Source organism: Cupressus sempervirens, chromosome 10, assembly GCF_028749045.1.
Source record: "Cupressus sempervirens isolate cs-2001-9-10 chromosome 10, ASM2874904v1, whole genome shotgun sequence".
Taxonomy (NCBI): Eukaryota; Viridiplantae; Streptophyta; class Pinopsida; order Cupressales; family Cupressaceae; genus Cupressus; species Cupressus sempervirens.
The window spans coordinates 577,362,847-577,381,832 of record NC_143127.1 but is presented as its reverse complement, the minus strand read 5'-3'; the positions used below and the strand labels follow the sequence as shown (position 1 = coordinate 577,381,832).

At 32.0% G+C, this 18,986-nt stretch overlaps 1 pseudogene; it reads right to left on the bottom strand.

Moving 5' to 3' along the window:
* Window positions 1-1,795: 1,795 nt before the first annotated feature.
* On the bottom strand, window positions 1,796-2,479 carry LOC149535187 (phospholipase A1-Igamma1, chloroplastic pseudogene; annotated as a pseudogene).
* Window positions 2,480-18,986: the final 16,507 nt, after the last annotated feature.

Sequence of the window (18,986 nt, the reverse complement as noted above, 5' to 3'; positions counted from 1 at the left end):
AGTTATTTTCCATAAGAATAAAAATTTAGCTAAAGTATTTATTTATTTTACTTTAATTTTTAAAAGAACAGTTAAATTAAAGAAGAAATAAACTTGTTATATGATAATTTATCAAAAAAACATACATATCTTTCTTACCTAGAGAACATAATTTTTAGGTGTTTTTTTTTTCCTTCTTATTATTGCCTTCTTGCTTAGTATTTGGTAGTGTTGATGGACAGGTATAATACATATTTATGAAGGTTAAATTTTGTAGATAGGTTTTCTATTTGGCGAGCATATTGAATATACATGGCTATCTAGAAAGTGTGATACTATGATAAAGAATTATCTCCCCGGGTTAGAGATAGCATAATAGATCTGTGCCTATGAGGTGCTTGACAAAGATGGTTGTCACAAATAATCGAGGTCTAAAATTTGAGAGTTCAATATTGGAAGCTTAAGGTCCTACTTTTTGAGGGTTGACGTTTAGGTAGCTTGATGGAGCTTCACTTGATTTAGAGTTTCTACTTTGAGTATGATCTTCCCCAAAAATGTGTATTCATCTTGTTTAGCTAACAAATTTAGGAGGATAATTTATAAATTGCAGGAGCATAAAATCCCAAGGAATTAGCTTTAAAATTTTACTTGCTATGAAGGAATCTATACCGTATTATTTATGTTGGGAAGGGTGATGTTCCTATATGATATCTATGTTTGGAATAGAGAGACAAAGATGAATAAAACTCCCAAAAAAGCATAGAAGGCTTATGCAGAATAAGCATGATGAAGAAATATTTGTAAGATACAAGTCAATTATAATATGTATCTTCAAAACTTAGAGTCATGATTGTGTGGATATATCACATACTATATAATTGAATCTTGTTTGTGATGAGATAAATGTTAGTCTTGTCAATATAAGGAGATGACATTTTGATAGTGTCATTCCCTTAAATGTTGTATCTTAGAAAGAATGAACTAATAGCAAGTTGGTCACATCTTTCAATGGGTTTATTTTGTAGTGTATAATCTTATGCGAGACTTGTTTAGTTAATTTTTTTTATTTTTTAAATCTCACTAATCTTATCATTCATTACTAAATTCAATGGGGTAGATTATTGTAGCCTCATACCCAACATTTGCATAGTTTAAGAAATTTAAAGGGATTATAAATATTAGAGGGGAATTTCGTGTGCTTTTCTTATGGCTACAAGCTTTTCTTAACTTAATATAAATGACTAAAAATGTTACTAAGGGATGTGACCTATCATATTCATACCTATCTTTACTTCAGCATTCATAACTCTAAATTTTTACCTATATTAGTACCTATCTTTACTAGTGCATATATTAGATGGGAGATATATGTGCTCTTTCTAGGCTACAAGATTCTCTCAGCATAAAATAAATTCATAAAGAGGCTGTTGAGAGATGTGATTTATCATATTATGTCCTATGTTTACTTGACCAAGGATAAGTAATCTCTTCTTCAATTTCTTTATCAGAAATTAGATTAGATTCCTTGAATTAGTGTTTTTCTTTCTCTCATCACCTTGACGATTCATCAGCATAATTTAATAAGAATTGTTAAAATATAACTATTTAAAAAAGAGGAGATAGTGGATGGTTTATGTAGACTTCATTATAGGTGGGTACATACATGCACACGATGAATCTAAACCTTGATCACATTTTTCAATTCTAATTCCAAATTTGAAAAATTATTTCTTACACAACAAAATGCAAGACAATGCATATTATATGAAGACACCTTAATTTCAAACAATGGATGTAAACAAGTTGTTAAATACACTCATCCGCTACATCCATCTTGTGCTGCTGCTGATCTTGGCTGTGTCCAATATTTGGCGTCTGGACCTAATTTGACGAGGCCCTTGTTCTCCCGCTGCCACCATTTCGTGGGAAGCTCGTACTTGTCGCTCAGCAAGTCGCAGCTCTTGTTGACGAGAGCGTGGTCTCTTCCGCTCCAAGAGAAGTTGCTGCTTCCATGAGCAGTAGTGGTGTAGCCGTCGAGCAGATGCAAGTAAAGCTCCAAGTTATGAAAGTAGGGAATGTTAATGTTATGGGTGTCCCTGATGAATGGAGAGTTGTTGGCCAGAGGGAGCTCCACGCCCACGTGGAAGTAGGTCCAGGGAAGCCAGTGCAGCCATCTGGCGAGGAATCCCATGCTCTGGTTCATGAAAACTCCGGGCACTTTGGGAACCACGTCTCGCTCGTTCACAAACCTCAACACCTTCACTCCAACCTCCTCCACCCGCTTAGCGAAGGCCAGATTCCCCACACGGGGAGAGGCAAAGGAGAAGACGGCGACAGGAATGTTATTCTTAGCGCAGAGCGTCTGTTTGATGTCATAAGCGCTCAATGTTGCCAGAGCCGCTCCCAAGCCGTGTCCCGTAAATGTAATGCTCAGATTGTCCATCTCCCTCTCGTACACTCCAAGGAGCCGTCCGATATCCGATACCACCAGAGTCCTCATGTTGACGCTGACTGACATTTGAAGTGTAGCAGCTCAGGAATCCTCTCTCGATCAGCACTCCATCATTCTTATTGTCATTGTCATTGTCATTCGGCTATTTTCCAATCCTCTGACATGATGTGTAGGACAGTACTCTTGCAGGTACAAGAACGTCTCTGAGGTCTTCTATCCACTCTTGTGTAGTCTGAGTTCCTCTCCATGCAAGCACTATGTCTCTTCGCCCCAGCCTTGTTATCTCCTTCGCATCCGTGCAAACTGCAATGAAACCTCTCCAAACACCTCCGTCCTTTGCTTTCTCGCCAAACAGATGGTTTAGCACATCAGTGTTGGCATAGATGTATTTGGTGACTTGGTAGCCGTTTCCTTTCGTACTGATCTCTCTCACTGTGATAACAGCGTCGTAACAAAGCTGTGCGAGATCTCCATATCTCAGAGCTTCGGCTTTCAGAAGGGGATGGGTGTGGTCCAGCAGATCCTTCCAATTCTGGGCACCTTGCACATCTCTCCATGATACAGCCATATATATATATATATATATATATATATATATATGCGTGTGAGTCTTAATGTTTCTGGGACGATAATAGTAATAACACAATGCGTTTGAGAGAGAACAAAAAGCAAAAAGCAAAAAGCAAAAAGCGGACCAGCAACATATAAATAGAGAATTGCCACAGTGGCCAAAGTGGAATGCGTTTGAATCTTCCAACCAGAGGTTCCCCTTCTTCAATGAATTCTGACCTGTCTCGTCCGTCGATTCATCCCGCGTTGCTGTTTTCAAACCTAACGTTCAGGTGCCATTTATTCAATAATATTCGTCTTCACCCCTTGTCAATTCAAATTGATTTTCATCTCCCCCGTCCCATTCATGATTAGCACTACACCCCCATTTCGCATTCAAGTCACATGTCCATGACTATTCTTCTTTTCAATTTATAAAAATTCTATAATACAAGTCAACAAAATTAAGATTAAGATTATTCTGGTGATTTGAATTATAGGTTTAAAAATTTCGATCTAATTTATTTTCATTTTTTCATATAAAAAAATTTAGATTATAATTAACATTATACACTCATTTGAAATTAAAATCATATGTCTATTTGACTATTCTTCTTTTCAATTTTTAAAAATTCAATAATATAAATCAACCTACAATTACCCAACAATATCAAAGTCCTCCTCACTAATTTCCATGCTAATCTGAATTATAGGTCTAAATATTAAGATTACTTTCAACAATTTAATTAATTCCTGAATATCTAATTTAGTTGATTAAGCTAGAATTTAAAATTATTTATATTAATTAAAAAGTTATTGCATTCAATTGGATTTCAGACACTTAAAATATTAATCTATTTTGTGAATATATTTTTTATAAATTGATATAATGAATATTTTTATGTTTATGAATTATTGCAATTCTAGTTTCAAAACTAAAAATCTACAAATGTGAAATGACAAAATGTTCTAGTTCTCATATTTCATGTCAATGACCTTGTGAAAAGTTAATTTATCAATGTTTGCAACTTCAAGAATTTTATATTTAAAGCTTTAGAGTAATTAGACACCTTTGGGTATATAGTGAATTATGTGGGTAAAAATATGCTCTATTACAACCCCACAATGACAAATTCAACTACTTTTAAATTAATGATCACATACTCGACAAGAGATCACTTAATGGACTTTAATTATTTTTTGCATATCCTATATAGATTCCATTTCCAATATATTCAAAAGGACATTCTTAATACTCTTATTCAAAACTATTTTAAAGAAAGACCTTTATTGTTATTAGAGTATAATTTAACAAGTAACGCTTTTTCATATGAATACCTTGACCTAGAAATGAGACCCATTCATAATTTCTCCAAAATTTTACTAAGATTTATATTTAGGACACTTTTTTCTTTTTTTAAAAATGTTTTCTTTAACTATTACTTATTGAATAACTATATATTGTTAATTTTCAACAAGGATATCAATATCTAACACAACGACCTTCTTCTTTATTTTTCTTCTGACATTTTTTTCCATCTTTCACTTAACTAATGTCCAAATTTTTATTATAAACCTATATCATTTAGAAAATAGTAAACATATATACTATTAAGGAAGGATGTAATTTTTATTATCATTAGAAACTATTTACATTTACAATTATAAAAGCTAACTTGTTTGTCAAACTCACATTGTTTGATCATAAAATTGTCACTAGAATAAAAAATAATAATACACTTAAATCTAGAACTATACTAGATCTCGAGCTATGAACCCTAGTGATAGATCTAGAACCAGAAGCCATCTCTCCTACAACACCTAAACAAAAAAATGACATCATTGTATCCATCATAAAAACATGAGGGCTAACCCATAGACTTAAAACAAAAACTTGGAAAGAAGGTGTCATAAGTTTTCTAGTATGGTAAGATTAATTTTTTTATATAACATGCTAAGATTAATATTTGTTTTTGCTTGAAATTGTCTTTACTAGACAAATTCTAGGAATGCCTACAACAATCTACCCCATTGTATTTACTCATGACAAATAAGATTACTGATATAAAAAGTATAACTATGCTGATAGAACATCAAGGTTATAAGAGAAATTTAAAAACTAGTTCTAGGAATCCAATCCAATCTCCAATAAATCTATTGAAAAATAGATTATTTATCCTAGTTCTAGTAAAGATAGGTACTAATCTAGGTACTACATAGCTATTAGTTAAGATAGGTACTAATATTGGTAATAAAAAGGACATACTAGTATAATTACTAATTGAAAATTATGGATGTAGAAGTAAAGATAAGTACTATAATATGGTAACTCACATCTCTCAACAATGTTTTAAGGCATTTATTTATGATAAGAAAAAAATTTATCCATAAGAAAAGCACATATATTTCCCCTCTAATATAGGTTCTAATAAAGATATGTAGTAATATAGATACTAATTTCTAATTATAGATGTAGAAGTAAAGATAAGTACTTATATGATCTATCTCACATATCTCAACAACTATTTTATGCATGTTTTTATGCTACAAAAAGCTTCTAGTCATGGGAAAAGTGCATCTATTTGTCCTCTAATATTTTTTTTCACTTGAAATTGATTTAAATAGGAAAATGTTGGATATGGGCCTAAAATAATCTATTTCATTGGATTTAACCATGAATGATAAGATTAGTGAGATAAATAGTATAACTAAACAAGTCTCACATAATATTATACATGAAAAAATCAACCTATTGAAAGAGGGGAGCAAGTCTTTATTCATTCATGCCCTCCAAGATAAAACATATTAGGGAATCACACTATCAAAATGTCCTCTCCTCATATTGACAAGATTGAAAGTTATGTCATTAAAAATAAGATTCACTTCTATAATATGTGATATCCACTCAAGCATGATTTTAAAATTTTAAGATGGATATAATAATTATCTAAAGTTTATATCTTTTTTACCAATGCCATAGTTTCTTCAAAGATTGTAAAGATTCTTTGTTTTAAGCAAGAACTACTTCCTTCAGTCTACTTGGAAATTCCCTTCTTTGTGAGAATTAATAAGCCAACATATTGGAAATCTATCATAGAAAAAATTAATGGCAGAGTGGTAGCTTGGAAAACTACATTGCTATCTCTATCAGGAAAGATTCTCCTTATTCGATCAATGCTTTCTGCTATACCTAATTACTTTATCTCTTTTCTTCAAGCTCCATCTTCAGTGTTAAGAAAGATTAGGCAGATTAATTCCACTTTCCTATGGAATGGAAATATGTCAAGGAAAAATAAAATACTTCTTGTATTACTAAATGATATGATGATTGACAAAAAAAGGTGTGGAGTGGGAATTCATGATTTGGCTCTAAGAAATAAGGCTTATGGAGGAAAATTAGTTTGGAAAATTTTAAATAAGACACATAGCATGTGGTGTATGATTATGCAGTCAAAGTATCTTGATTCTATGGATCATATTCATATTATTACAGTGGCAAATCTTCCTCAAGGTTCAGACATGTGGAACTTTTTAGCTAGCTTGAGAGAAGTTATCATAGACTATGTTTCTTGGGAAATCAATGATGGTCACAAGGTTTGATTTTGGGAAGATTCATGGAATGGTCTCCCTCCTCTTATCAATGTTTAGGAGATTGCAAACTATGTGCAGATTTTTTAAGCTAGTTAGGGCGACAAGGTGTGTGATTATGTTGAACTAGTGGAACCTATATCATGCCAAGTTATTTGGAAAGACCCTTCAAACCTTCCAATTCCTCAAGCTTCTATTATGGATTTCAAAAAAATTCTTAGCACAAGATAGGTTTTCTTGCATGCTCATGAAGATGTGATTATTTGGGCTATATGTACACTACCTAAAGTGGGTTGTTTCTCTTGGCTAGCACTTAGAAAGCACCCATTAACAAGTGAGAGACTTGAGAAATTTAATATTAACCAGAGGTTCACTTCTCTCCTCTGCCATCAAACTTTAGAAGACGTTAATCATATTTTCTTACAATGTGAGTTTGCTAAGAATTTTTGTAAATTTGTACTTGGGAAGTTGAAATACATGATGCCACTTCCTAATTCATGATAGGACCTATTTGAGTCTATGCTAGTGCCTTATCATAACTCTCTCCTCGCATCCATTTGGAAATGTGCACCTTCTCTAGTTGTTTGGGCCTTATGGTAGGACAAGAACAAAATAATTTTTAGAAAATCCACTTCTTCGTTGGATAACATTGTATTGATTATTGAGAAGTCAATCTCAGAAGTAGTCTTAGATAACATTAGAAATAATTCATTGAATATTATTTTTTCCACTTGGGATGATGCCACTTTGAAAGAATGGAAACATATCTCTTGTTTTGTCTTTCTAAATTATAATGGAGTTGTGAAAGTGGATAGATCTAATGTTCATTGGCTGCAACTTGAGCATGGGGTTATCAAGATCAACTTTGATGGTGCCTCTCGGGACAACCCAGATAAGTCTGGCATTGGAATTTGTTTGAGAAATCATTATGGAATACCTTTAGCACTAAAAGCTTTACCAATCCCTAAAGGTACTAACAATCAAGTAGAAGTCTATGCTTTACTGCAAGGTTTAGTTCTTGTTGCTTCTCTCAATCTCACTCGAGTTCATGTTGAAGGTGACTCTCTCATTACAATCTAGGCTTGCTTTAGTAGAGTAGTGCATAACCAAAAATTAGCTTATATTTTAAAACAAGTTTCGAGGTTGGTTGACTCTTTTCAAGAATGTGTTTTTTCACTTTATTTTGGGAAGGAAACCAAGCTAAATATTACCTATCAAACTTAGGTTGTGATGACATTTCAACACATGAGCATGAAGTGGCTACTATTCTCGATGCTCATCTAAGATTGGTGGAAATTATTAATGGTGAGTCATTTAAGACATGATAGCATTGGTACGAATGATATTTTCTCCATCTCTAGATTACAGACAATAGGCATATGGGAATCAGGGTGCATCATATTATGGGATCATTGGTTGTCAATTGGCTGATAGAAATGAACAATTCCCCAATTCTAGTTTTTGAGATAAAAATCATTTTACATTGAGTCGTCTTAGATGTATATAATCTACATCTAAGTAATCTGATGTAGGATTGGGTTTGAAAAGGTTATTAGGTTTATACTATGTATTGGACAAGGATACTGTGTTTTCTTCTCTAGTTATTTTCCATTTGAGTCCTCGAACTAGATTATATATATATATATATATATATATATATATATATATATATATATAGTGGCTAGTCAACTTTGCCCAAAAAAAAGTTCAAATCTTAAAAATATCATTTCATCTTTCTTGACTTGCATGATCCTATTAAGATTTTCTGGGAGTTGTATTCACCTCTATCTCTTTATTCCCAAAAATAGATATCATATAGGAACATCATCCCTCTCAAAACAATAAATAGGGTAGTTTCCTTAATAGAAAGTAAAATTCTAAAGAAAACTCCTTGGGATCTCATGTTCTGTTACACAATAGTAATAGACATTTTTGTGAAGACCATATTCAAATAAAAAAACTCTAAGTCAAGTGGGGCTTCATTAAGCTACCCCTTCAACCCTCAGAAAGGTAGGGCTTTAAGCTCCAAATCTTGATTTCTCAAATTATAGATCTCAATTACTTGTGACAACCATCCATATTGAGATCCTCACAAACATGGCTATAATATTGTAATGCCCCGCCAAGGGATCCAAAGAATTTTACTAAGTTTTCCAAACAATTTTTTTTTAATCATGAAAGATAAAACCATTCATAACATTTGCGAAAGCAATAGCAACAATTCAAATGAAAATAAACATAACATTATACATAACAGACTACATTCTTTAAAGATCCCTTAACGTTGTATCACATCTAGATTAACTATTCATCTAACATCCCATCCTTATGAAATAACAATGATACATCCAATGTACTTATACAATATACAAGTGTCTTTTTGTAATTATGTTTTAGTTTAGCTCAATCATCCACTGTACATATCACAGGGTATGAAAAGCGTAAAAGAATAAACATCCAAGTAAATAAAGTACATCATCATCATCTAATATTAATCCATGATGCAATAACATAAATGAAACCACATATCATACATGATACATCATCACAAAAGATATAAACATCCATCACAAAAGATAACCATATATCACAAACATAAATAACTAAGTGCATGGTTCCTCCCAACCGTAAATAGCATCATTAGACCATCGTGGATCCTAGCCATCCCTCCGTGCATAAAATTCCAAAGCACCGAAGAGATCATCGGTATTAACATAGTAGGAATGTCACTCCTAAAACATCCTACTAACATGCAAAGTAAAGCATAATAAATCATCAACTAACATATGCAAAGTAAAGGAAATCATCAATATAAGAAGCATACCAGTAAATACATCCATCATAAGGTATATTATATATCATAATGCTCCAAGAACATAATGAAGAATAAATACCAACCAAGGATACTCCAGCCACGGTGTCTCGGACAGATCTCAAATGATAAGAGTGAAAATACACTACCACCCGACCGTGTGGAACCTAAGTGGTCCACTCCCACCATGCTGAGGAGATAATCTCAAGTCTCAAACAGAATATCAATTCACGAAGCACAAATTTCTATAAGTCCAGGAATCCTAAAAGTATACTAACTCAAAGGTTCCATCACACAAAACCGACATCTAATTTCCAGAGGCACACAAAGACATGTAGGAAACCTACTCTGCAAGTGAGAAAGTGTCATCACATTTATCATGTACAAGTTACCTTGGTAGTTAGCTAAACTCCACGGGTCCATACTGATCTCATGCGGCCACTAGAATCCTCTCATACTGACAAAGCATACTACAGAATGCACGGTCGCAACCATGCGTTCTCACTACTCCCATCCTAGCCTATACAAGCACTAAAGGCATGGGCGAGAACATCAAAACAATTATCTTTTTAGGTTCATTTAATCCCCATTTAGTGTGTAAATGTTATCACTTATTAACCAAACTTACAATGAGTTACCCTGGCAGCCACTTAGGGCCCTGGCCCCCATTGCAAGCCACTTCTCGACACTACAAGTAGATTACCTACTCTAAGCTCATGGAATCATTAATCTCAAAATCATAAAAAATAATCCATAATAAAATTATCAAATATGCATAAAAGCATCAAATATCCATAATAAGAATCATCAAATCTCCATGAGCATCTGAAAAAGCATTCATAGAAAATCATGACCACAACAGTTCTTTATTGGCAACTGAAGGCATCACTGATAATCATAAGTATCAATTGGTTCTCAATAACCAAAATATATCTCAAGATAAATCACAATATCCATTGGTTCTCAACAAGCAACCAAGAATATCTCAAAATCATACTGATCAAAGACTCCAAAATGGTTGAGTCAAACATGTCACAATATGACATCATCAAGAAATAAATCCACATTTCAGTCCCATCATGGCGACTAGAAAGTAATCCAAGGATAATTGATCGATGACTCAAAAATGATTAGCTCAAGCATCTCAGATATATATACATCTCAGCTTCACACATGAAGGCTGAAGAACAAATACAAACATTTCATAGAGCATACGATCACATAACCATGGTTGTGCTTATAAAGATCAAGACCAAATAAGATCAATATGCCATCACATCTCATAACCCCCGAGCCTCTAGTAACAACCTAGGACTGGTAAACACTAGTCAACCCAAAACCCAAAACAAGAAGCATATAGAATACACGATGCAAACACATGTTTTGGTTTACTAAATTCACATAGTTGAATAATGTGTAAGGGTTTTCTGTTTTCTGTTTGCAAGTATACTTCAAGTGTTTTAAGTTTCATCACTTGACCTACAAGTCAACCCATTTGTTCCCCAATAGCATTATTCTAAGAATAACTTAAGGATAAATATTCACTAAACTGATCATCATTGACCTTAATTAAATTGTCTTTTATATTTAACCATGATCTATATTCTAATTGATTAACCTTTCAAAAATTTTAGGATCATTATTTGCTATATTATAAGAGGACCAATTATCATTCTTCGAATAAGAGATTATAACTTTATTTATCTCAATCCATTAACATAGGTACACCATCCATGACCTATTAACATCTTATTAGTTTTCAATTAGAAACCTAATTAAGTATTATTAAAGTTTGAGTCTTTGAATTTAATCGTCACCATCGTTGAAAACCATACAATATCTAAAGTCATAATTCAAATCATAAGAATAAGACCTATCGACTTCAATATAGATAATCTACAATCTCATTAAAAGAATCATATCAAATAAATCTCTATTACATAACTTAATTATTAATTAAATCTAATTAACTCTCATTAATTGATTTAATTAATAATTGTATAACCATAGCAACGTTCTAATTAACGTCAGTTGACTAATAACTAACTAGAATTTTGTAAGTTAAAAGTCAACTATAATTCAATACTCAAATGATCATATTAATAATTCAATAATAATAATCTTGTTAATAACAAGCTATATTGGAAATCTTATTAATAATTCTATACTAACCAAATTCATCACTCTTCAACAAAGTTCTCCTTTATATTTTAATAATAACAAGTTATAATAAATCCCCAATACCAAGTATTATTATCTCAAATAAGTTTCTCCTATGTACGTTGATTCAGTTAATTGATACTCTTCCAAATTATTAACCAATTCAATTTGATTAATATCTTTTACAGTACTTCAATCATTAACTAATCTCCTTTAGAGTAACTCTGTTTGTATTAGTTGATAACTATTTAAACTATTTATACTATTATTTATTAATAGTTTGTTAGACCCAACAAACATTAATAAATAATAAACTTATCACAACTATAAATAATCAATCTAGAGAACTTTTACATAGAACTTCATTAGCTAACTCTTAATACTATGAAGGTATTCAAACGTATTAACCAATAACATAATAATTCAATCTTAATCCAATATCATTTAGAGTTTCTAAATTTAAATCAACATAATATAAATTATCATCTTACAATTATTTAATCAATATTAAAATCAATCATTAGACTCCATTTTCTAATTGTTCTAATAATATTTTCTCTATATAAACGTTGTTTGAAAGAGATTCCTATCACAAACCAATAAGTCTCATTGTAGATTTTAACATGAATAATCTCCAAATTCTTAACATTATCATCTTCATTAAACAACTCTAAAATTGTTTAATATATATTAAATAGTATTCAATATACATTATAAAAAAGTCCACTATATAAACTATATTAAAATTTTTTTTTTAAAAATTTTCTCTCATCCATTTACTTAGATTGACTAATAATTAATTACATTTCTTCTACTATTAATTAATCTTAATTAAATTTGATTTAATTAGATTAGATAATAAATCATATAAAACTAATGCATATTAATAAGATTCTAATAAGGGAAGATTTCAATAATATCTTTAATTCATTCCATGCTTTGATATATTATTTTTGTGAAGTTTAAGCATAAAGAACTCTTGATTATGGGAAATAGAGAATTATCTGTCCTTGAATAAAACAGTCCCAGTACGACGGCCATATCTCCCTAATGAACTGTTGAATCGGGCTGAAATTTAAATATGTTAAAGAGGGCCAAGTTGCACCAGTTCTGATTGGAGCGATCGAATAAATTCGATTCCGATAAAAAGTTATGAATGACTGAGTTCGGGTCTATCCAAGGGGCAGCAACAGGACAATTTGTGATGAATTAAGAATTTCCTGTTAAAATAATTGTTCTCTAAATTTAACCATAAAAGGGTTTGTTCATATGCATCTAAAAATATAATTAATAGACAGATTACATCTAATCATTCGAATTTTCACCATGAAATTTTTATTTTAATTCCAAATCTTGTCTTTCTAATTTAATATAAATTCGAACCCAAATTCGATTAAAATCTAATTTCTTTCTCATTTGGAACTAGGATTTTTCTATTTTTTTCTTCTCATTCAAATAAAATGTCTAGATTCCAATTTCAAATAGTAAATTCAATCACAGAGAGTATTCAGACACATAAAACAGATATGATGAAGACAGGAAGAGAAAGAGTGCAAAGGGAATATGAGAATATCACGAGTGCACCTGGACACTGATGCTACTTTGCCATGCCTCAGAAGTCCATAGAAAATCCCTTCCTTCTCCATCATTTGCAATTCTTTCGAGAATCCAAGCCGATTGAATCCTCCAAGTGATTAGAAGTGCTAGAAGGAGCATAGAAGCAAGTAAAAAATATATGAGCATATGAATCTTCTCTCCTGCATGTAAGCTTTTAAGCTTCTATTTTAGCTTGTAGCTCGTGGCTTCCATTAAGCTTGTAGCTTCCCTTAAGCTTGTAGCTTCTATTAAGCTTTTCATTTAAGCTTCTATGAATGCCTAAATATTAAGAGCTCTCAAGAAACCTTTGAATTGCTTCTTGAAACCGCTGAAAGGTGTCACCAACTAAGCATGGGTCTTTTCCAATTTTTTTTTATGAGTCATAGAATTGTAGACACCTTGTGCTTAATTGATGCACTAACCCCTGTGTTGTTGACACGTGTTAATTCCCATGCAAGTTTATAGCTCCAATTTACTTTACTCTTTCCAATTTAATTTATTTATGCACTAACTTTAATATCTCCACTTTTCAATCTTAATATATTTATATTTTAATCATATGAGATTTACAATCTTTTAATAATTTAAAATATATTTTCCACTTTTAAATTTCATTTTTCAAAATTTTATTGCTAAAATATTTATTAGCTTTAATAATAATATTATTTAGTCATTTATTTAAAAATGAGCTCCAAATATATTATTATTAAAATAAATATTGTCACATTCCAAATTTAATATTATAACTTTTATCTTCCAATTTAATTATTTTATTTTCAAATTTAATTATTTAATTTAATTAATTTTTCAATTAATTAAATAAAATAAATATTAAAATATCATATTAATTTTTTATTTAATTAAACCATTAATTAAATCTTTTAATTAGGCTTAATTAATAGAAAATACTTCAAAGACTCACAAAGGTAAAAATACAAAAAACCCATCATAACCAAAATACATACAAATCAAACCAAAGGGTTTATATCACAAATTACATCATCTGACGCATTCGGAGGGTACTCAACTTAGATACTTGTCCTAATTTTTTAATTAGAACAAATGGCTTAAAGGGTTGGGATTTGGACTTGAGAATTTATCTCCCCTCTCTTATCATTGAGATAATGTGATAGGGTACGCTCATCCTGGCAATTCAGGGAAGTCGATACCCAGTACCTACAACCTGCATAAAAACCATGCATGTACAAGCACAATATATATTAAACTAAATAGGCAATGGTAGGAAGTGGTGCATCGTGTAGATCCCGACTAGCAGGTGACTACGACTCCCTTCCTTAACCACATCAGACACGCCATACAAAAGCAAACATGCAAGGAAAACACACACACCATACACATGCAAGTATGGGGTAAGTATCCATAAGAAAGCACATATGATAATAAATCATCTTAGTAATCATCATTAATAATTGAAAGCAATGTAATAATCATCATCAATAATTGCATGAACACTAAAAATAATCATCATACATACATGAAATGTAGAGTCTAAGTAATCTCATCACATAATAAACTGAATCCATAGCACAATATCTGATAATCTCAAAAGAATGCTGCTAACCAACAATATAAAACTAGTTCTAAAAGAGTTCAACAATGATAACAAAATGTGAACCAGGGGCAGGCACTACAAATATGGTATCTCTAACCAGAGGGATAATAGCCATGTATATTTAGTGGCCTCACCAAACACAAAACTTATATCCAAAAATTTTAACATTCATAAATATGTATGATACATGTCCATCAACACCAACAAAGAATACTAACCAAGAAACAAAATTTAAAAACAAATTTCAAGAAATTGCAGTATCTCAAAGAGAGAAGCTAACTTGAGATGATAGAATCCTTTATTTTTATGTAGCTAGCCTCTTTAGCCCACTTCTTAGCCTCCCAAATACTTATAAGGTTTTCAATAATATATCTCCTTTTAATGAAGCCAAAATAAAAAATTGAAACAATTCCATTGAGCATATTGGAAACACTTCTCACAAGTAATTTGGCAATTACTTTGTAGGAAAGGTTTAGAAGAGTAATAGGCCTCTAGTTTTTAATTTAATTTGTATCCCTTACTTTGGGAAAGAGATTAATCACCCCTTTATTAATACTACTTCCAAGGGAACCAAATTTATAGGCCTTATCATAGAGCTGTAGGAGTTCATTAGAAATACACTCTACAGTCTTCTTATCAAATTCAACAAGGATGTCATCCAACTAGGAGACTTCATATTAGCGAGAGAGTTAATAGAGTCTTCAATTTCTTGAATGTTTATGGTTTGACTAAGAATCTTACCTTCCTTATTGGTGACCTTGTGAGGGGTAAAACTCAGACAGTTTTAAGGGTCTTCCACATTGCTTTGATCCATCTCTAATTTTAAAATTTCTTTTTAGTACTTATGAAAAGCCTTTAACATCTCCTTATTATCAATGTTTAAGCCATTGTCAGTTTGAATACCCTCTATAGATTCTCTTGCCTGCTTATTTCTAAGAAGATTAAAGAAGTACTTAGACCCTCTATCTCTATCCCTAAGCCAATTGGATTTGGCTCTAACCTTTCAACCCTGGATTTTATAATTTTGAATCTTTCGTAATTGAGCTTTAGTGTTAATTAGATTAGTTTCAAGACTAACATCATTCCCCTTATCTTGAAATTCTCTTTGAAATTCATTGAGTCTCTTTTGAAATAAATTCTTATTCGTTAAATTAACTTTGGATTCTTTATTCCCTATGATATGGAAAAGATTCATCCAAGTGCCTATCATAATCTCCCAATTTTTCCTAACAGAACATTTGCCATTGCAAAATTTGGAGAGGGTAGAGACTTGCCTAAAACCATAAATCATATTGTGAGCATAAAGTAATAAAGAAGTATTCAACTTGAAAGAGCCTTTTTCTATTGGAGGGATTGTTATCATTTTCTTCACTGAAATGAAAGTTCACAAAGATGTGGGAATGATCAGATAATTTGGCAAGAACTACCTTAATAGGAGAAGTTTCTAGTAAGTGTTGATTCATATACACTTTGTCAAGTCTACAATACATTCTCATATTGTTACCTTTATTATTACACCATGTAAACTAGATGCCATCAAATTCTTGTCTTCTATTCTCAATGGGGTCTTTAATTTTAAGTCTTCTTTTAAATTTGGACAAAAAGAAAAGTTCATTACCTTTCCACTCGTGCATAGTCCCTCCTTTCTTATCTCTCCTATATTCAATTATATTAGAATCACCTGTAAAAATTTAATTACTGTCAGGGAGGTTAACTACTAACCAATCCCATAATCTATCCCTACCCCTATTATCATTTTGGGCATAAATATTACAAATACTTACTGTACTTTCTTTATTCTAAAAAGTAGCCTAGATAGCTCTATGACAAGGTGAACAATTATGATAGACCAATTTATAAACTATTAGTTCCTTCATAAGTTTTTCTTTTATTTTTCTTATTGATGAATTCTTTGAAACCTCCATGACTTAGAGCTAGAGTTAAGTCATTTTTTGGGGTGGAATCAATTACATTCATAATCTCTATATCAGGAAGTTTGGAGTCAAGGAAAACCTTATCAGGACCTAGGAAAGAGCAATTAGGTCTGGAGTCCTTCATGGGGTGTATGTTTCCGATGGCTAGCTTGTTTGCATTTACAATAGGAGGATTATCTTTATTAAATTTCTCCCTATTAATAGGAATTTACTAAGGCAAGAAACAAAATAGGTTAATATGATACAATTTAGCATTATGAGAAGCTTGAACAACAACATAATCCTCTTCATATAAGAAGTTGGTTAGAGTAACAAATTTCCTTGAAAGACTATCTCAAATATCTCTCCCAGAAATGAGATTGTCTTTCTTATTTCCATTATTTTGATCTTTCTTACTAGTAATATTACTAGTATCATATTATTATGGAAAAAGTGCTTTTGAATATTTTTTAGTATGCAAATTTCTTTTGTTATGAGCATTAATATTACAATGGAAACAAGCACCCACATCCCCTAGTTTGAAAATTTTCCAACAAAATATTTCCTCTTCAATTTTCAGTGAGATTTCCTTGGGAAACACAATATCAGGATTGATGGAAATTAAAGCCCTGCCATTCAGATGAGGTAAAGTAATTTTGGATTCCTCAACCTATAGAAAAACCGCTAGGGGTTTCAGCATATGGGAAATAAAAGACCAAAATTCTAGTTGTACTCCATGAATCTTCACCCAAAATGGGGATGAGGATGACTGAGCACACTTAGGATTGCTTTTGGGTGCCCATAGAAAAGCCCTAAATAAAGTTTTCCCAAGATTCCAGAGATCCTTGTTCAATACTTTCTCCTACATAAAATGAGGCTTCAAAAACACAACAAATAAACCTTTTTGCACCATTCTACTAAAATTAACAATGATTCCAAGCTTTTTGCCCCACACATTATTAAACCACTCATCTAGAAATCTATGAGTAGTTAAATCTTTAATATCTATGCACATGAAAAAAGTAGCAAGATTTTTCAATCTATCTTGTTCACATTTAATTGCCTTTATCATGTCATTCCTTAGCTATAGAGTGAGAGTTTCCATAGTAGGAAATGATACCTTACCTTCCCTAATGCCCACCAGCTCCCCCCTTCCTCCATCCTCTCCTCCTTTGGGTCTATCTCTATTAGAATAGGTCCTTCTTCCTCTTGGATCCAATTCTCTTCTTGTGACCATTCTATAAAAGGCAACTGATTCCATTATCAAAGGTAGTGAAGAATCGAAAACCACCTCCTAATAAGATAATTTATGGGCTTTAAAATTGTAAATATCACTAGGGTCATTATTCACATCCTTCAGCTTCTCTCTGGCCTTATTTTCCAATGAAGAAACCATCAAACAATCAAGTCTAGGTCAAATCAAAGCAGGCACTAAAAAATAAAAAATCTAAGACAATCAAGGCACACACATGCACACCCAAGGATACATTCAAACTCTAAACCACAACTATGCAAAGGAGATCAGAAAATAATAAGTCAAAAGAAGAAGAACTCTCCACAATGAATACAATCACTCAAATAAACACCACACACAAAAGTATAGGCCACGAGAAAGATAGATCAAGCCACTATGCAAGTAGTCTACAATATTGTGCAATGAATTTCACACCTACTTGTAGACCACTTCAAGTCCTCCTCCTTCCTTATACCCCACAATACTACCATGAGGATGGTAGAAACTCCTCTTGATCCCCCCTCAAGAACAATGTAGGAGAAGAGATTGTGTTGAACCAACCAAATCGTTTATGCCAAAACAAGAATGAGAAGTAGGAAGATAATGGAATAGAGGGTTACTTTAAGGAAGGAGAAATTTAGGAGGTGGATAATGGTGATCTAGAAAAGATCTTGGAAAATCATGTGGAGGATTCTCTTGAAGAGGGTAATCTTCCAATCTCGGAACCTATCCCTGATGATACTCTATTTGTTGATATGGTTCCTAAGACTAATCCTAACTTTTTTCTCAAGCAAGAGGCATACAAATTTGTTAAAGAAGAAAAAAAGAAGAAGACGTGAATAAGGAAGAAAATTTAAAATGAAGGTCATTCTTCAGTTTCATCATCTGGAGTTTCTCCTAGGAGGAAGAAAATGGAGCTGACCTCTCCTTATATGAAGATAGATGTTGGATCTCCAAGAAAAATTGGAAGAAAGAGTCTCAATAATAAGAGGGAAATGGAGAGTTTGCAGAATATAGCTAATGGGAAGTAAGCTACTATTTTAAAGTTCACTTCCAAGAAGAAATGAATATAATATCTTAGAATATAAGGCCATTTAATAGTCTTCATAAGATAGACATGGTTAGGAATG